Here is a 20496-nt window from a genome sequence, read left to right as displayed (position 1 = left end):
CTGCTCCCTGATAGGGTGAGTGGAACTTTTAATTTCAATTATATAGGGGCCACCCTCCCTCCCCCTGCTGTCTGAGCACCTGACAGACACTAATGGGCATGACATTAAGGCCCCTTTTCCTTGTCCTGTCAGTAGAAAAGGGCCTTAAAGTGGATGTAGGTATAATTAGCACTGCCTTTAATGGCCCTTTTACTCTGGCAGAGAGGTGTAAAGGGGCCTTAGTGTAAATGAGGATCAGGTCCTAGTTGTTTGCACCCTTGTCACTAAATTGATGCAGATTTTCTTAGTCTAGACAAGCCACAAAATTGGTGAGGGGCGGGGGAGAGAGGGGAAATGATCCAGTGCAATCAACAGTTTGGGTTAGGCTGTGAGCTTCATACTGGAATCAAGTGACTTGCCCGAGGTCACCTGGGGAGGCTGTGGGGGGCCGGAAACTAAATCCAGAACTCCTGGGTCCCATTCTGATGCCTTAGCCACAGGACCACCTTTTTCAGTCTTGAAACATTAGAGGAGCAAAGAGCAAGACACATTTTCCAGTGTGAATTTTAAGACTAGTAATGACTCATGCCGAGGGATGGGGCTTGGGGCCAAGAACTCCAGAATTCTAATCATGCCTCTGCCACTGAGTTGATCTAAAAGAAAAGGAGTACTTGTGGCACCTTGCTTCCCTGCCCTGTGCCTCTGTTTCCCCTCTAACATGCTGATAATCTGCCACCTCCCCATACCGAAGGGTTGTTGGGTGCTAGTGAATGTTTGTACAGTGCTTGGAAATTGTAAAACACTAAGTATTATTACTTATTATTATATTATTATGTAAGGGAAGAGTACATTTTTGGCTTTAAACATTTTGGGCCCGAGCATGAGCTAGTTTAAACTGACGTAGCTCCATTTAAATCAATGGGACAGATTCCTTGTGTGTATACATCACCTTAGTTCAATTTAAGTCAATGGGTTAGATCTCTAGCTGGTGTAAAGTGGCATTCATTGCAATTCAGGGCCCAGTTCCTTGTTCTCAGCCCCATGCCCTCTCAGAGCTAGGAACAAAAACCCAGGAGTTCTGACATCCAAGCCTTACCTCTAAACACTAGATCAAACCCGCCTCCCAGAAACAAGAATAGAACTCAGGAATCCTGACTCCCAGCACCCTCTTCTCTAACTACTAGGCCGCATTGCTCTTTATCTGAGATACATCACGCCACATTGCTCGCTGCATGTCCAAAAACACCCCACTGCCTTCTGAATTTCACCATTGGTGCAGGGGTGCTGCTGGAACTAGGGGGGGCAAAAAGGGAAGGGGGCTGCCGCACCCCCTGGCTTGAAGTGGTTTCCATCATATGTAGGGTTTACAGTTTGGTACAATGGCTTTCAGCACCCCCCCGCTATACACATTGTTCCAGCCCCTCTGCATCGGTGACTTAGTGCATGGCTGGAAGGCGCTCAGATGCTATGGTGAGGGTCGCGGCACGAGAACCGACGCAGACCAGAACTGGGCTTGCAGTTGGCCAGGCCTGGAGGATTTTGCTGGAGAACGACGCCCCTCGGGCGGTATGTGTGTGTGTGTGCAAAAAACAGAGGTGCAAGCTGGGTCTGAAGGAGCGTGCTCCTGACCTCTAGTGATGAGCTGGGAAAGGGGGATGGAGTGATGGAGACCAGACAGCAGCCAAGTGGAAGCCAGGGCCCTTTAAACCTTGCACAGATCAGGCTCCTAAATCACCCACCCAGGCTGCCGCTGGTCCTCCGGGCGGAAGGATTTGCAGCAAGCCACGCTGCAGCCTAGCTTGGGAGGAGGTGGCTTGGGTGCAAGGGGGGGGGAGAGCCGGAGCTGGGTGGCTAAGCCCTCCCTCCCCAGGCCGTGCGTAGGGCTTGGCCATTGGTGGGTGGGGAGCCATCTGGCCGTCCCGGCATGCTAGGCTGCGCTGGCTGGTGGTTACGTTGTGTCTTTCCCCCAGTGGGTTGGAAGTAGTTACCTTTGTCGCCAAAAAGGAGGAAGGAAGGAATCGACACACACACACACACAGCCAGACACACGCAACCAAAGGGAGGAAGTTCATTGAGACACTGAGATTGCTCCTGCTTGCCTGGGCTCGCCTCTGAAGCGTGACGGCGGCGGTGTTGTTGTTTGTTGTTGTTTGTTGTTGCTTCTTTGAAGCCTCCTCTTCTCCCACATCACCCCGTTCCCGGGCTCCTGGCAGCGACTTTCCGGGGGGAAGGCGGCGCGGGAGCGGACGCTGGAGGGTAAGTCGAGTCCTGGGGGGAGTGGGGGTAGCCTAGGGGTGGCGGTGGACTGACCGCTCTTGGGAGTCCGGGTGGGGAGGGGCTTGGGTGGAAACCGTTTGGCAACAGCCGGCGGGGGGGGGGGGGGGATTAGGGTGACCAGAGAGCAAGTGTGAAATACAGAGACACTGGGGAGGGAAATAGGCGCCTGTATAAGACACAGCCCCGAATGTGGGGACTGTTCCTAGAAAAGCAGGACAGCCGGTCGGGCCTGGCCTGGGTACCACGGTGATGGGCGGCGGCGGGGGGCGGGCTGTGGTACCGGGAGCTGGATCCATAGACCGGGATCGATTCGGGCTGCGGGGCGGGAGGGTGGCGAGCGCACCCTCCAGCCGCCTCTGACATTTCAAAACAAACCTTCGCCAAAATGGTGCAGAGGTGAAGGGAGGAATACAGGCGGCGGCGAGGTGTTGCCTCCCTTGTGTCTGCCTGACAGCAGCGGCTGTTTGCAAAGGCGGGGGGGGGGGGGGAAGGATCAGCGCTGGGGACCGGTGGGGGGCCAAGGCGCTGACAGCTCCGCAGGGCTGCCTGAGGGAGGGGGGCTGGGAGACAGCAGCTGGGAAGCGGGGGGGGGCGGGGGGGGCGAGAGAGTCCCAGATCTGTGGTGTTCACCCGTTGTTTGGGGGAAAGTGTGTGTGTGTAGCTGACAGCTGAGGTTGTTGCCGAGGGTTACGGGCGGGGGGGGGGCGACGACGACGACTTTGGATCCTGCCATTTAGCAGCAGTCACCAAAATGGTGTAGAGGGGAAGGAGGATCTGCCCCAGGAGGGTGAGTGGGCAGGGGGGCTGGGGGAGCAGTGGGAGTCTGGTGGGGGGCAGGGGGTGTCTGGCAGCTGCGGGGGCAGAGGTGTCTGGTGGGGGGCAGGGGGTGTCTGGCAGCTGCGGGGGCAGAGGTGTCTGGTGGGGGGCAGGGGGTATCTGCTGGAGCATAGGGGGGTATTTGGTAGCTGAGGGTGGGGGGCAGAGGTGTCTTATGTGGGGCAGGGAGGGCGTCTGGTAGTTGGGGGGCGGGAGCAGCAGTGTGGAGTAAGTACAGAGAGAGGGTCCCAGAGCTACTAAATGCCAAAGTGTGCGTCTCTGTCATGGGGAGGGACAGAGCCCTGAGCAGCTGCTCCTTCCTGGGGTGATGGGCGACAGCTAAAGCCACCAGAATGGGACAGGGGGACTGGTGCAACACCCCCACCCTGTGCTTGGGGGGGTGGGAGCAACAGGCCCCCCATGTTTGGGGAGCTTGGAGCCATGCCTCTCTGTGTTTGGGAGGCTGGCTGGCTTAGTATATGGAGCACCGGGTGGGGTGGGGGGGAGGTATTTGATTGGCAACAGCAGCTTTTAGGAAGGGCAATGGTAAATAGAGTCCCGGGGCTTCAATGACTTGGACGGCTGCCTGTTCTGGGGACTGACAGCTGTGGTTGTTTGTTCCTCTCTGGTTGAAATGCTGCTGAAGGCTGGTCTGTGTGTGGGGGTGGAGGTTGGCGGGGGGCGAGGCATTTCTGCCATTTGACAAAAGCTAGAATAAGGTGCCATGGCGAGGAGCCGAGACACCCCCCCGAGAGGGGGTGGGGATGTTGTGTGTGTGTGTGTGTGTGTGTGGGGGTGCGTGCCTGGGGGGTGGCAGCAGTCGCCACAGGACGGGTGTGTGCTTGTGGGTTTCTGGCACCTGGCAGCTCCAGGGGATGCTGAGGCTTGTCTCGGAGGGTGCCAGGGTTGCTGAGGGTGACAGGAGTCAGAGGCATGTCCCACGACCTGAATGGGGCAGCAGGCCAGCAGACATATCGCAGGGGGAAGTGTGTGTGTGTGTGTGTGTGTGGTGGTGAGGTTGGGGGTTTAAGAAGGACTCTATGTGTCAGAGGCCTGCTGAGGTGCTGTCGGATCTGGGTGTTGTTTGGCATATGTGTTGCATCTGAGATGCTTGTTTGCCATCAGTAGATCTCTGCTTGCCCCTTTGCTTGGATGTTGTCTGTCTCTTGCACAGACACAGACATAGACATGGCTCTTTCCTTCTGCACTCTGGGTGTCTGTTCTCACCCAGTGCCAAATCCTCAAGTACCTGTCTTCACGTGTGACAGGAAGGGGGGGTGATGGCTGGGAAGGGTCAGCCACAAGTTGGTCCATTTACTTCTCCTGCGCGCTCTCCCCCCACCCTCAACATCCACTGCCCCTGGCTCTCCCGGCTGTGCGGAGCTGACATTTCACAGAGGGCCCTTTCTCCACTCTCCCTGCCGGTTTGGTTTTGGGAAGCCAATGGGAGATGAGTGCTGGGTCTTTCGACTGTTGGCGGAACAGAACCTGGAGCTCACCTACCGAGGGCTGCTCAGTTTGGAAAGTGATCGTTGAGCGCTATACCGCCCATTCGAATGCCTGATTCTCATTTACACTGAGGACCCTTTACCCGTCTCTGGCTGCGCAAAGGGGCCTGAGGCCTGGTTGAAACACAGATTTGACAGTAGAATAACTAGGTCAGTTAGGGGTGTGATTTCTCCTCCCCCTGATATAGTTGCATCTGAAGAAATGTGTTTTTTTTTTTTACCCACGAAAGCTTACGCCCCAATAAATCTGTTAGTCTTTAAGGTGCCACCGGACTCCTTGTTGTTTTTGTGAATACGGACTAACACGGCCGCCCCTCTGATGGTTACACCAGCACAACCAGTAGTGTGGTACAGTTATAAAGCTACCTTTATACTGGGATACTTATTCCCCTTTAGCTATACCAGTATAAGCGCTTTTATCCTGGTATAACTGCATTCACACCAAGGGGGGTATATATCACTTTAACTACTGGTTCTCCATTGCCCTACAGCTGTAGGCTCGGGAGGGAGAGACGAGTTCTCCCACAATATGCCACGAACCAGCTCCTAGAACGGCTCAAGTCAGCGAGGCGCGAAGAACCCTGCGAAACACCCCCTGAAATCCTAGTGTCAGACCCGGATCACTGCAACGTGGCTGCGGCTAGACGGGTCTGGAGGGCGCGTGGCTCTGCCGTGCGGATGCTCAGCAAGCCCGAGTTCATTGCATCCCCTCAGGCCTTGATTCAGCAAAGCAGTTAAGTCCGTGCTTCACTGTTAGCGTGCGATATTGAAGTTAGTCAAGGGCACTCCCCTGCTTAAAGTTAAGCACGTGTTTAAGTGTTAAGTTGAACTGAAGCCTCACAAAGTGGATGTGACAAAAGGTACCATTCTGCTCTGGTAGAAATTAGCACCCACCTGGCACTGGTGTAAATAAGAACTCAAGATGAAAAGCAGGGGAGTTTGCACCACCCTGTAGGACCTTGGGCAAAGCCTCGTCTGGACGTTAAAGTCTTAGCGATAGAACACGTTTTTTGGGCGGCGGGGGAGGGGTGTGATTTTGTTTTTTACCGAAATAATTATGCCCCTCGTATGATTGAGTTATACTGAGCGAGCTTATTTTGCTTCAACTGCAGTGAGCTACCCTGATATAAGCACTTCGATGCCGCTATGGTTGCATCCACAGCGGAGGTTTTTTTTGCCGCTTTCATTGTGCTGGAATAAAATCGGAGAACTGTGGAGCTGGAAGGGACCTCGAGAGGTCATCTCGTCCCAGCCCCCTCCGCTGAGGCAGGACCAAGTAACCCTAGACCATCCCTGACAGGCGTTTGTCCAGCGTGTTCTGAAAATCCGCCAATGATGGGGATTCCACAACCTCCTTTGGACGTCTGTTCCCCTTAGAGTGAGAAAGTTTGTCCTAATATCCTAAATCTCCCTGCAAATTGAGCTGGTTTTCCTTCTTGTCATACTCTTGGTGGACGTGGGGGAACAACTGATCACTGTCCTCTTTCTATCCACGTTTTGCTGTTATCGTGTCCCTTCTCGGTCTTCCCTTCTCGACACTAAACATGCCCATTTCTTTCAAGCTTTCCTCATAGGCCATGTATAATTAAAGCAATACAGTACTAGTTAAGTGTTCACAGGTCCTCACTGTCCCTATGCCTCATTTTCCTCAACTACACAATGGGATAATAATAGCTCTCTGTCTCATCCTTTGATGTCCGTCTGTTTAGAGTATAAGGCTTTTGGGCCAGGGACTGTCTCTTAGTTTTATTACTGAACATTTGTATTGTGGTGGCGCCTAGAGGCCGATCAGACCTGGATCCCATTGTACTAGGTGCCATGTAAAACATATAGCAAATGACAAGTCCCTGCTCCCAGAGAATCGAGACTTAAAGACATAACCGGTGGCTGTGATAAGCAGGGTGTCAATATGTGAGGTCGGGCAAGATAGCAAAAATAATAGAACGTGCACAATGCGTAGCCAGTTGGGAACAGAAATTGGCATGACTCTGTTAATGTAATCTTAAGTGTGTGTGTAACCTAGTACAGTAGCAATACCTAACCCCCATCTAGCACTACTTCTTAGCAGATCTCACAGCCCAAAAGAGGTCAGTTACCATTATCCGCAAGGGAGCTGTGATCTCAGCTCGAGTGTCTGGACCTCACCATAACACTCCCCAAAATAATAATCTGGGGAGAGAGAATGGGTCGCTGTTGAATATATGTATCTCAAGGAAATGCTGCTTTTTTAAAAAAAAATATTGAAACAGTTTCAGATTTTCTTTTCCTCAGTTTCAGAGGAGCAGCCCTGTTAGTCTATATCTGCAAAAAGAACAGGAGTACTTGTGGCACCTTAGAGATCTAATTTGTTAGTCTCTAAGGTGTCACAAGTACTCCTGTTCTTTTTTCCTGAGTTGTTTCTCTCTGTTCAATTACTTTTGTGTGTGTGAAAATCGGTATTTGGACGTTGGCGTCCCTAAATTCGTGTTTGTTGTTGACGGGGTGCTAGCCTGGGATGTAGAATACCTAGGGTTTATTCTCTTGGCTTTGCTATTGACCAAGAACATCTCTGTGCATCTGTTTCCACTCCCACGCTTTGTCTGTTTTCATTGCAAGCTCTTTGGAATAATAATACCACCAAGCTCTTGTACGGTGCTTTATCAACATCAGTATCATTAGCTCCATTTTACATGTGGGGAAACTGAGGCAGAGAATGAGGACAGGACATGTCCAAGGTCAGATGGCAACAGAGGAACCCAGGTCTCTGGAGTCCTAGCCTGGTGCTTTATCCACTAGGCCACACTGTCTTTTGCTGGGGCTTAACCTGCGTGCAGAATTTGCTCTAATCTAACTAACCCTGTTTCTAAATTAATGTATTTAAATTGGTGTGACTCCCTTGCCATAAATTGGTTTAAAAAAGTCCACAGAAGGCGATAGCAGTGACTTAGCTAAAAGCCAACCTCCACACAAATGTCCACTGAAATAACAAAAAGTGTGAATTAAAACCAGGGCTGATGGTCGTTTACACTCTGGCCCCTTTGCATCAGCCTGAAAATGAGTGTAAATTACAACATACCCAGTTAAAGGCCCTTTGCTGCTGCTGGGAAGTTGGGGTTGATGCGAGGGGTAAAGCCACTGTAGTCCCTGTAGTGTAGACAGGGCTTCAGTGTAAATGACAACCAGGCCCAGCTGACTTTAGCTAAGTGCTTGGCTAGGTGCTGGTGTAGCTTTAATCAGTGTAGTTGAACGGAAACTATTTCAGTGCAATGCATTGCCCTGCCGTTTGCACTGGTACAATTAATTTTAGCCACTGTTAGCTCCAGAATAAGAAATTCCCACGCTGGGTAGCTTGGACAAAAGCAGTGTTCTTAGCTCGAGTTAGGGCTTGTCTACATGGGGAAAGTTAATCCAAAGAAAGTAGGGCTATGTGTACCCTACAGCACGATGGCAGCACAGCTGGTTCTGTTGCATTGATCCAGCTGCATCTCCAGCTGGGGTTAGGACCTAGCTACAGTGCACGCAGAGTGCAAATTTCTTCATGGCCTTAATTGTACAGGAGACCCCCACGTCTGACTTTTGAAGCGGATTAGTTATACTGCATTAAATCCTTGTGTGAACGCTGTTATTCCGAAAGAAAGTGGCCTTCATTTGGTTCCAAAAGTGAATTAAAATAAACCAAATTAAGGACATTTAATTCTGAAAGAGGGTGCTCACACAAGGGTTGAAATAATCCACTTCAAATTCACACCTCTACTTAATTCAGATTCATTTTCCTGGATGGCCCCCTGTAGACAAGCCCTTATTCGATTTAAAAACTGATTGAATTAAATCAGTGCCATTTCTGTGTGTAGAGAAAGTCCTGTTTACTTGTACAGCCCCCAGCACAATGGGGTGCTGGTCTTGGTTGGTGCACTGCCATTCAAATAAGAAATAATTAGTCCATCAGAGTTAAGATGGCACGGATCAGCCTACGGCTTCCTAAGAAATGGCATTTGATACTTTTCTCTCCCTGGCATTTCTCTCTTCTTTTTTTAAAATTACATAAACCTATCAATAAAGCGCTGTATTTTATTAAACAGCTGGTTTGAGCGGAGCTTAGGCGATGTTGGGAGACCTCTAGGCTGACCTTTTATTAGTATGTATTTTTTTTTATTAAAGAAGCCGTTTGCTGCGTGTGGTGCTTTTCTCTTTAAGGTGAATCTAGCCCTCGTCCGACTGTCGTCTGCCAGCAGCTCTGCCTTCGCAGATCTGTCGTTTTCAATCTTTCACTCTGGTATCATGTGCTCCGTCCTTTTTTTCTTTGCACTTGTTTGCTTGCAGCTTTTTTTATTTCCTCCTGTTTAAAACAACAATCGTTCTCATTGATCATAAAAAGCACTGGGGCTATAAAATAAATAAATCTTCCTGCCAAAAGTATCCAGAAATGTATTCAAACCACTTTACTCTCTGGACTGGGCAACTGACTAGTGCTTTCTAAAGCCTGGAGCAGAAGGGCTAGGTGGAGAGAGAGAGAGAGAGTGTGTGTGTGTGAAGAGGGGAGGGACATGTGGGGTGAATGATTCAAACTCCGACCTGCTCTATTCTAAAAATGTTTACTGTGAAAGCTTGCCCAAATTTCCACAATTCTCAGAGAGGTATTCCCATGATATTGTTCTTTCTTTGGGGGCAAGAATGGCCATTGTGTTCTCTTTATGTACAGCACCTTGCACGACAGGGCATGACTGACGCTCTTGGGTGCCCCCACAATATAATACTTGTACACAGCAGTTGGCCCACTGTACGCAGCAACAATTTCCCACAAGGCAGTGTGTCTGAAGGCGGGGGGACACTGGGATGCCTCCTCACAATGCACTATGCTTGGTGCTGACATACCAGGAGCTGCATGGACATAAAGCGCAAATTCCAATTGAATGCGCTTTTCCAAAATAGCTTTGTCTGTGGCACTGTGCCGGCAAAACCTTTGCCAGTGAAACTGCCTACTGTAGGCAAAGCCCATTCAGCCTGAGTTTGCAGAGAGCCTGGAACAATAGCTCTAAAGTGTCAATTGCCCCATTCATTTAAATGGGTTCTAACTCAGATGCTCAGGGTGCAATAAATGTCGACAGTGGCAAGTATTTCTCTGTTCGACTAAATATGTTAGAAAGGATAGGGAAGATCAGTTTATAATATAGCTCTTTTGAGCCATAGATCTCAAAGTGCTTTACAAAGGAGGTCAGTATCATCAGTCCCCCAAGGGAAACTGAGGCACAGAGCTGAAGTGACTCACCCAAGATCACCCAGTAGGCCAGCGGCAGGGCCAGGAATCGAACTCGGCTCTCTTGAGTCCCTATCTGCTAGGCCATGCTGCCAGTTATGAAGGATTTCCCGGAGGGGCAAGGGGAGTGAGGCACTAGCTGGTGAAGGAAGGAATACATGTGAATGTGTCAGCCATGCTCTGAGCTGGGGTCGGCTACACCGCCCGAGAAGTCATCCCACTGACTCTGAAACGTTCCCAGCTCTTACCAGCTCCTCTGCTGAAACAGCCAGGGACGCGCCGAACGTCAGAGATGCGTGTTTAACTTACTGCTCTGTGACAAGCAGGTCATATATTATGCCTGCAACGCGCAATTAAGTGCTGGTCTTTCTAGAGGCCGAATGTGTATGGCTCGCCGGTGTAGCTGGAATGCTGCCACGCTTTGGCTAGTATTGCTGTGTGTAAATGTCTCGGCCCCTACCTGATACATGTGCTGTGATTGTATAGAGAGGAACTGAAGTCATAGACCTTATAATCAATGCCAAAAAACCTGCCGCTCTGTTTCTCTGCTTCTCTGTAAAGATCCAAACAACAGATACTCTTGTGACTAGGATTTTATTCTTTGTATCAAATAGATACTTACTAACATGCAGTGAAGTATCATAGGATGGTGAAACTAAAATGGAGGCCTGAATTCTTTCTCGGTGGTAGAATTAGGGGTTCTTAAACAGGGTGTGCTTCAGAGCCGCATTCACCGCATTCGCCCCTTTACACAGTCAGACCAGTGTCAAGAGATCTTATTGTAAATGAGAGTCTGGCCCCAGACGATTAAAATAAGAACCTTGTCTGGCAAACAGTTCACACATATGTGTAACTTTACTCATGTGAGTAATCTCAGCCAAGGTAATGGGACGACTTGCTGGAGTAAAATTGCTCATGCGCCTCAGTGTTCGCAGGAACAAGGTCTAAAGGGCTTTTTTGGGGGCACGGTGATATTTTAGGCATGATTTTAAAAACTGTGATCTGACATCTGCACTCCGGCCCCATCACAGCACAAAGGGGATTTAAAGTGAGGTGACCAAGCACTTGTCTACACTACAGTGGGTATAGTGGCATAGCTATAGTGGATTAACTGCAGTGGCATAGCCCTGTAACACAGAGACACCCTACAAGCGACGGAAGCGTCTGCCATTGCAGGAAACATTCTGCCTTTGACCTACGGCATCTACACATAGCTACGGCGCTCAGAGGTTTGGATTTTTCACATCCCTAAGTGTTGTAGCCATGTCAAACTAAATTCTAACTGTAGACCAGACCTGTAATTTACATCCAGAGCAGAGGAAAGGGGCCTTAGTATAAATGAGAATCAGGCCCTTTAAATCAATAGTAATTAGGGTCTTTCCAGGTACCGATCGCCTTCATCTTCCACTGAAGTCAGTTGAGGACACTCAGGGTTAGACCCTCTGTCTCAAAATGCAGGTAATTTGCAATGGGTGAATTAACCTGGGAAGTACTGAATAGTTCCCATCCAGTGCCATTTTTTTTTCTTTTTAGTTGGAGGAGGGGGAGGGTAAAACATGCCACTTTTGGCTGGGGAGAAGAAGGAGACGTTTCCTAGTGGGTGGTAGTGGTTTTTCGAATGGTGCCCTGTTTGAAGCTGTTCGTAGCTTTGAAAAGTTGTCACCCCACCAGAGATGTGTTGGTGGGCAGAGTGCAGGTGAAAGAGTTAAAGATGCCTGAAATTGATCACGTGGTTCTCCATGAGGCACAAATTAGTGATTTGCACAGTAATGGTCTCCTGGACATCATCCCTCCATATGGGGCAAATACTGTATAGACCAGTGACTTGTTTGTAAAGTGCACTGAGGTAAAAGGCATCATGTTATTTTAAATTTATATATCTTGGGGTGAATGCTAGCTGGGGTAGGAATAGCAGGTGTGAGTTTCCTAGTGGAAAATAAATGGGGCAATCTTACAGTCTCCTTTCTTTGTACAGCGGATGGCACCAATCAACAATATCCCATTCCAGGTGTGGTAACTGGAGCCTAAATGTAGGGGTGCATCTACATTTGAGCTGGGAGGTGTCATGTGGGCCTACCTGCGCTAGCTTGAGCTAGCATGCTAAAAATAGCCGTGTGACGGGGTGGCATTTGAACCCCCTGGGTACATACTTGGGAGCCTAGTTTGAGCCGCCACCCATGCTGTCCTGGCCACCCGGCTATTTTTAGCACACCAGCTCTGCTGGAGCTACTGAGGGCAACTCGGCGTGAGCTGGGAATCACACCTCTCGGCTCAAATGTAAACGCACCCGATAGCTTGGTCTTGCTGTTCTTTTTAAATAGGTCAGATCCTCGGCTGATGTAAACCGGTGCCACTCCATTGACGTCTAGGGAGCTACACCCGCAGAAGGGATCTGGCTTGTACAGGATCAGCTGAAGTCATTGTTAGTGCAAAAGCAGCATCTCAAGATGGTTAATAGACCGACAAAGCCAATTACCAGCCACTAAGGCTGCTTTCTCTGGGCCTTAAAGGAGCAGTCTGCAAAGCTTGAATGCTACTGCTTCTGTCTTGCTGCCACAAAGGGTTCTAAGGTGCACCTTTATTTTATATTGAGTAAATTGATTAAATCATTTGGAACGGGTTAATAAATGATGGTATAAGCGTGTGATAGACGTCGTTATTATTGACGATCTGTCTTGTGCCAGCGTCAAGGACCAGAGCATCTAGGTACTATCATAATACAAAAAAATAATAAGGAACAGAATCCAGTTCTCTTAGCTTCTTGTCTTGTGCTTTTAAACTCTGGACCATGTCCCCTTTAGTCAGTGCTAGGCAATCCGGAGGCAATTACAAAGAAGGTGTGTGTCTCAGGGCGTGGGATTTGTCATGAAACCAATCTCCGCGCACCTATTGGTCAGTACGACAGAGCCCTGTAATTTACTTGTCATGGAGCTGCCGAGCAGGTAGCTTGTCCAATACAGGTCTTCATAATTCCACTGAATACATAGGTTGGTTTGTTGGTCTGCCAAGTTATTACCCTGAACTCTAGAAAGGGAAACTACCTTTCCATGAAATGCTTGTGGGCTGATTCTTTCCTTTGGCGTCACTGGGGGTTAATCCTGATTTCACACTGGTGTTGGGGAGAAGGGAGCCAGGCCTGTGAGGGGAGCTAGGTTTGGAGCTTCCCTCTGCACGCACCAGTTTTCCTGACAGTCGTGATCTCTCTAATTATAATTGAATGGGACCTCACTCTGCAGGCATCCTTCTGGCATTCCTTGAAATCAGTGGACAGTTGGCAGGATGGGCCCCTGTCTTTCAGTGTTGGGGACAGTTGTTCTCATCTTCTGCTGAATCTGAAAGTCATTGTGATTATCTGTGTTACAGCCGTGCCTCGAAATCCTGTTGTGCTAGGCTGTACAGAGCATGAGAGAGCTTACAGTTTGATTAGTCAAGGCCAACAAGGATCATTATCCCCATTTTAGAGGTGGGAAACTGAGGCACAGAGGAGCTCAGTAGTTTGCCCAGGGGAGTCTGTGGCAGAGCCAGAAATTGAACGCAGCCTCCTGGAGCCCTAGGCCAGTGTCTCGACCACAAGGCCAGCCCACCGCTGTGCTGTGTCTGTTGTTGTGGCAGACGTCACCAGGTGGCACCGTTACGCACAGTTTTCCACGTTCTTCTTGTGCGAGCAAGTTCTTAGTCTTGGAAGGAAAGCTTGTGTTGCTGTTGGTTTAGTTACAAGGCTCTCTGTAGAGAAAGCAGTTGCGAGCAGCTGGAAGGTTTAATTTCTGCTAGAGTCTGCTCTTGGGATGGAGTTGCGGCATTGTGTTTGAGGGAGATCTCTGGAAGATAAGTGTAAATAAAGCAAGCGACACTTAGAACATACCCAGACTTTATGCCACTAATTTCTGGGAGGCCGATATGCAAAGGTCATAGATACCTGCTACTGCCCATCAGAGGGATGATGGTCATGACGCTGATGTTGGAAAAAGGAGCATCAATATTACAGTGGTTGACATTCATATGATACTGAAAACTGCTGTTCTAGCGTGGCTTATGAGCTGTTGAAAACTAGATGCTTGAGAAATGGTAAACGCAAAGAGGAAAGCATAAGCCCCAGGTTTCAGAGGCACATAAGTACTGCATAAGGATTGTGAATTTCACCCTTTAAAGCCATGGTGGTGTGTGCAAAAGGAACATTTCTGTGGAATGTATACACAGACTCTTGCATTTGCCAGCTGCACAGCTAAGAAATATGCTGGCCAAAGACCTGAGCTTCAGATGCATGAAATCATCGTGTCATTATTAATGGTACTTATATATCCATATCCATCTATATCTATATATACTGCAGTTCACAGACCTTGATGAATAACTTACTGGAAACCCAATGCATTAAGTCATGTGTTTGCACTGAGAACTGAGTCTCTCCTACAATTCTCACGCTGCCCAGGGTCCTGGCAAAGGGGTGAAGTGCTGGGAAGTTCATCGCTTGGGCCCCCGGGTGTGGTTATCTCAGGGTGCACCAGGCACACCCTTGAGACTTGCCTCTTGCTCTTACGAAAACTCTGTTAGGGAAGCAGATTGTTTTGATGACAGGAAAGTGGACTGGGCCAGTTGGCATCAAACGGGTCCCCAAATGCTAGTGTATTGCACTGGAAAGGGGGGTTTGTTTGGTGGTTTTTTGCTTTTTGAGTAACGTTTATGCTGATGCTATTTAGTTCTGATTTTTAAAATGAAGCTGCATGCCATGCATGGGCTCAACCCCAGGCAAATTCAATGCAATGCAGCTTTACTTGCAGGTGTAAATGGAGAGGAAGGATGGCCCAGTGGTTAAGGCACTGGAATGGCAGCTAGGGGACCCGTCTTCGGTTCACATCTCAGCTGTAGGCTGGATTTTCAAGGGTGGAGCGTCCACAAGTGGGGCTCCTCCCCCCGCCCCCAAACAGTCCAGCTCCTGTTTAGGCACCTAAAATAAAGGCCAGATTTTGAAAGCTTTCCAGCACCTCCCACTGTGAAACTTCTGGCCATGTTTTCAAGAGCTCCGTACCCAACGTGCTTTTGAGAATCTAGCCCCAGGTGACTTGCCAGGAGTCAAACCCAGATCTACTAAGCCTCAGTCTGATCCTTGAACCACAAACTCAACCTTCCTTGACACCCGTACAGCCATCCTTCCTACCGGCTTGCAACATGCCACGTAGAAAGCTGACAGTAGTAGCTCTTTGCTACTCATTTGCTCACAAGTATCCGAAGCCCAGTCCCGAAGATGCTGCCCAGATCTCTAGCTGGGTGCTGCTAACTCTTCACCCTGCAGAACTCTGTCGCCTTGAGCTGCAGTGGGGAGAATGGGAGACGTGTATCTATAAGATCCTCGCTTTTTAAAACAGAAGCGGACCAGATGGTCTAAGCAGGATCCTTGCTGCTTGAGCAGCCATGTCTCTCTTCCTAGGCAGCTGGTGGCTTGTATGGTTCTTGCTCCCTGCACCAACCGACTGGAAGGGGGCTGCTGCTGTCCTTTCGCGTGGGATGGTGCTTGGTGAAAAAGACGCCAAGCATTTAGCAGCATGGAAGCATGTTTCCCAGTTCTTTTCACTCAGGTGCACATGCGAGTTCCTGTTTTAACTAGACGCTGGTGCATGTCCCCCCAGCCAGAAGCAGAAGGACGCGCTTGTTATTATTTATCATTTGTATTGCATGGACCCCATTGTGCTAGGTGCTGTACAAATACAGAACAAAAAGACAGTCCTGGCCCCATGGGGCTTACAGTTTAAGCTGTTGCAGTCATTTGCACCAGTGTGAATTGAGTGTGAAAAACTGAGCTGGTAGCATTATAGGCTCACTTTGCACTGGTGGAAATGACTGTATCAGGTGCTGGGCAATCAGGGCCCTAATGTAGACAAGGTTGACACCAGCGCTGCGGGAATTGCACTGGTGCATGTTACCAGGTTGGAAGCCAGGCACCGGTGCAAAACATGTCTACACTGGGGGCTTGCCCAGAGGCAGCCGATCCCACTGTAGACAAGGCCTAGGAGGAACTGTCTTCTTCAGGGTTGTTGTTATTTTGGGTGGCTCAGACTTAAAAGGAACATTATCCTTTTTAAAACATAAGCCAAGCCTCCTACATGTTACGGTACAGCAGCTCCGATCTGGCACGTCCGACGGGTGGGAGAAAGCAGTGCACAATCAGATTGTTCTGTCTCCTCCAGCCTTCCGTGAATCCTGTTATGGGTCCCCCTCCCCCCACAACTTCTGACTCTAAGGAACCATCTCGGAGTCACTCGGCAGAGGTGGGGTGGCCCGGGAAGCGTGAGACTGGTGTGGGTCGGTCGCAACATCTGGGCTTGGTAAGCGGGCGGTTGGAGGAGCGTCGGGCGGTGACCTTTTTCTGTATACCGAAGGAGATGGACGTGGGTGAAAGCATCGGAGGTTCCCAAAGGACTTCACGGATGGGCTCCCAATCAACTGTACAAACACAGAGCAGCTTGCAGTGGTTTTGAGGATTTCAAACGTCTCCTTCCCCCTCCTCCTGGAAGCACATCTGCCCCCCCCAGAACTACTAAATCTAAACTCACTACAAACTCTTCCAGGGTGGGTTGGAGGCTGGTATGTCCTTTGTGTTGCCAACCCCAAATGTTCAAAAATCATGAGTCAGGCTCCCCCAAAATCATGCTTAAAAAATGAGATAAAAATACATTTTGGCTTCTTTTTATTTATCTTCTGGGTTTTGAGACTTTGGGCTTCATAGATTTTTTTAAAGCCAGAATGGACCATTAGACTCATCTGATTGGGATGCATTGAGGTCAGGTTTGCAGCTCTGAGGGCTATTACTCGCTTTTGTTTTTTCAGGTGAAAGCTGAGATTCTCAGATTCCCAGGGCTCCAGGAGGTGGGGCTTGAGGAAAAAAATAACAGTTATCCTGAGACTTGCAGTAAAATTTTGAGAGTTGGCAATGTGTTTTGCATCCGTTCGAAAAGAACTGGAGGGCTGATTGTTTGTAATAACTGAGGTGTTAGAAGGTCTATCAGTTTGAAGAGGATTTTATTTAGGTGAGTAGTGACAGCAGGTAATACAAGAACATAGGAACAGTTGATGAAATAGAAAGAAGGCAAATTCAAAACTGATAAAGGAAATCCGTGTTAAGGCAGCACATGATTAGACTGTGGGACTCATTGCCACATGATGTCATGGAGATTAAGGCCCGGATCCTCAAGGGTATTTAGGCAACTAACTCTCACTGAAGTCAATGGGAGCTAGATGCGTAAATGCTCAGCAGATTTTAAAAAAACCTAAGGTACCCTGGTATGGGAGGAGGTACTCGGAACTCCTGGCATGGGTGAAAATTGGGAGGAGTTGCAGGGAGTCTCTGAAATAGGGCAGGGCAGGGCAGGAGAGTGTCTCACAGGGAGATTGTGAGGTGGAATGCAAGGAGCCCCTGGTGACTTAGAAGTGCTATAAAACCTCATGCTTCAGGGCATAAAGCAACCTCTCACTGATTAGGGTCAGGAAGATATTTCCCTTAGGGACAGGTTATTCAATCACTGCAGGCATTCTTGCACCTTCCTCGGAAGTAGTTGGTACTGGCCGCTGTTTTGAGAGAACTAAATGGATCGCTGGTCTGATGTGTCAGTTCCTATACTCCTCCGTCTATTGCTGTGGTACTTGAAAAGGTAGGGAAGGTTGCTTTGCATATGATCTAGATCTGACACAATCCAACAGAGCAGATGTGGGGTCTTTTTGTTATGCAAATGACGGTTGGCTCAGCTTCTCTAAGACGAGTAAGTTTTCAGGCAAATGTGCCTGCTCAGGAGGCTTCTAAAAGCAACCTTACCTACGACACAACCGTTCCCCTTAGATTCCGGGGGCAGATTTTTCAGAGCTCAGCTCCCATCGAGGGCAGGAGTTGAGTACTGGGCTCCGCTGAAATCCCAGTCCCAGTTCTGAGCACTTAAAAATCTGGTTCCAGATCGCCAGCTGGTGTAAATGGGTGTAGCTGGGGCCAGATCCCTAACTGGAGTAAATAGGCATCACTCCATTGAAGCCCGGGGAGCTGTACGGATTTATACCATCTGCGGCTCTCGTCCCAGGTGCTGTACACCAGAGCAGATGCTGCTTCTCTCGCCTCCTCTGCCAGGCTTCAGCTGTTGTGACTATCTGGGTGCGTGGGAGAGGGTGGCAATGGGCTGAGGCGGTGTGGTGCCCCATGGGCTTTCTAGCTTCCTTTGGGGCTTTGATGGAGAACTAGCTGAGGTCAAATCCAAGCAGGCGAGCTCAAGCTGGTGCAGATCAGCGCTGTCATTTGAGCCACAGCTGTGTCCAGAAAAGTTCTAAGAATAGGCAAAAAGTATGGCCCGTCTCTTTTTTTTTCTGTTCTCTAGGCACTGTATCTCTGGAACCTCTACACCAAGTGGCCCCAAATTTGCACCACTGACCCCACCCTGAGCCTGGTTGAGGTGTAGCCATTTTCAAGACAATCTGAGCATGCAGGTGGATTTCAGAGTCCTTAGAAACATTTGTTTTTCACCTGGGAGTTCTGCTCAACCTTAACTAGGGTGTGGCAATATTTTTGAAAAACCAGCCTGTTTTAAATCAAGTTATTAGTTCCTGTATAGGGGTTTGCATCTGTTTAACTCAATCAGTTTAACAAAATCACCAGTCTAGTTAAACCGGTAAAACTTTGTGTGTCATCCCAGGCCCTAATGTAGATGCTTTGCCATTTAATCTTGCTCACAGCAGATGCAAATAAGGACAGAGACTGACAAAGCTGCCTGGAGAATTTTGACCCACAGCTCCCATTTATTGCAGTGTGTGTCTAAATTCTCTAGGTGGATTTGAAAGTCTCAGGCACAGTGTGGAGAATGCTCGCGACTGCAGGAGCCTTATCTACACTAGGGCTCCCATCGATACAGCTGCAAAAAAATACCCTCGTGTCAGCTGGGTCTCTTTGCATGGGACCAAATCTGCTCACCTAGGTTTGAGATTGGGAGGGGCCTGGGGTCAATGGAAGCTGAAGTCAATGGAATTCCACCCAGGAGGAGCTTGGTTCAAAGATTTAATTGGTTTTTCCTTTTCCCCTAATGGCCCTTACCCCATTTTCTAATGATCAAAGAGCCTTTATTACCGCTTATATTACATTGGGTGCATCACTACAGCCAGACAAGAGCTGGGCCCCATTCCAGTTGTTCAGAGACAGTTGTAAGAGACAGTCCCTGCCCCAAAGAGGTTGTAATTTAAACAGACAAAGAAAGGATTATAATCAGATAGGAAGCTAAAGCACTGGGAGATTAATTGACTCACCCAGGGAGTCTGCGGGTAGGTCTGTGCTGCCATCGGGGTGTGACTGCAGCATGGATTTGCATACGCATGCTAGCTCCAATCTAGCTACCTCTCATCTGGCTAGCACGGCTAAAAAGAGGACACAGCAGCCGGGGGCTAGCAACACAAGGGCCCCAGGTGCTGCTGTGTCTTCACTGCTGCTTTGAGCCCTGCTAGCTAGCCTGGGTATCCTCTCTCCGGAGAGATTGCGGACACGCCCCGTGACAGAAGCAGAAATCGAACCCGTGTCTCCTGAACCTCAGCGCAGTGTCTGAGCTCCAGAGCTGTCCTTCATCTCCGTCTGGTTTGAGCCCAGGTGTTTTTCCTCCAGCACAGTTTTGGTTCCTCTGCTAACAAATGATAGCATCAGAGTCATTTCCATGGCAACACCCTGGGATGTTAAAAAAAAGAAAAAAGAACCCCAATCCCCCTCCCCCACTGGATTATGACTTCACTGAAGGATCAGGCAGAAGGGGAATCTGGGTCACCCTGGGAGGAAGCTTGTCCTCCCGTGTCTCTTCAGTAATTCCTAATGCTATCCGGGCAGCGCTGAATGCTGCTGGCAAGGGAGAAAACAATTGAGGTGAGAAGGATATTTAGCACATAGATTGTCCTTTTCAAGTATTAGCTCGTTTAATCTTTCCCAGTGCACTATGAGGCAGGGATTATAATGGGCTGGGTGTCTGCACGTGCATGGGTATGTAAGATTGCCCTGTGCTGGATGGAATCAGAATGGCTCAACTGTGTGTCATAGGCCCTATACTGTTAACAGCAAGTGGGGATTCTCCTTTAGCCCAACTGTCAGCTTGCAGCAGAAGGAGAGAGCTTTTAACATGAGCTTTTGTAGCAGGAAGAGGATGATGTGGCTATTCTCCACAAGAAGCGGAGTAAAGGGACCAGAACACAGCTCAGAATCAATGCCCAGGTCTCCTGGCTCCCAGCCCAGTGCCCAAATCGCTGGATCATTCTGAGCCTCCGCCCTATGTTAAAAAGAGGGCCATATAGGGTATTATGGCAAACATGGAAACCACCCTTGCGATGAGAGGGGCTGACTCTCCTAGGTGGTATATGAATGAGATCTTGTTAGAGTCTCTCGGCGTAAGCCCCAGGAAAGAATATACTTAGTAAGTTAAGTATTCCCACCAGAAATCTTGGATCTTAAACAAAAGTCTTTATATTGTGAGGCGCGCAGTGTTGGCAGGAGCGGCAGAAACACTTTTTTTTTTCCCGTCCGCAGTTTGTACATAGCAAGTTTTCTCTCATCCCCCAAAATAAACACTTATTTTTTTTCCACACCCCCGGAGCCGCTGTTGCTCGTGGCAGGTTGCCCAGACTCCATAGGAACTCAGAAACGCTGCAGCATCCAGGCCTAACTTTGCCCTGGGTTTTCAGTCC

General features: G+C 49.1%; 1 protein-coding gene across 3 annotated transcripts in view; it reads left to right on the top strand.

Moving 5' to 3' along the window:
* Positions 1-1932: 1932 nt before the first annotated feature.
* The window catches only part of MEF2D (myocyte enhancer factor 2D), a 168703-nt gene continuing 150139 nt past the window's right edge, over positions 1933-20496 (top strand). For all 3 annotated transcript variants that reach the window (XM_077841319.1, XM_077841317.1, XM_077841316.1), the window contains exon 1: positions 1933-2235. The gene's annotated coding sequence lies outside the window, so the exon portion shown is untranslated. The remainder of the gene's footprint in view (positions 2236-20496) is intronic.

Source organism: Eretmochelys imbricata, chromosome 24, assembly GCF_965152235.1.
Source record: "Eretmochelys imbricata isolate rEreImb1 chromosome 24, rEreImb1.hap1, whole genome shotgun sequence".
Taxonomy (NCBI): Eukaryota; Metazoa; Chordata; order Testudines; family Cheloniidae; genus Eretmochelys; species Eretmochelys imbricata.
Note: the sequence above shows the minus strand (reverse complement) of the source record. Positions and strands in the feature narration are given on the sequence as shown.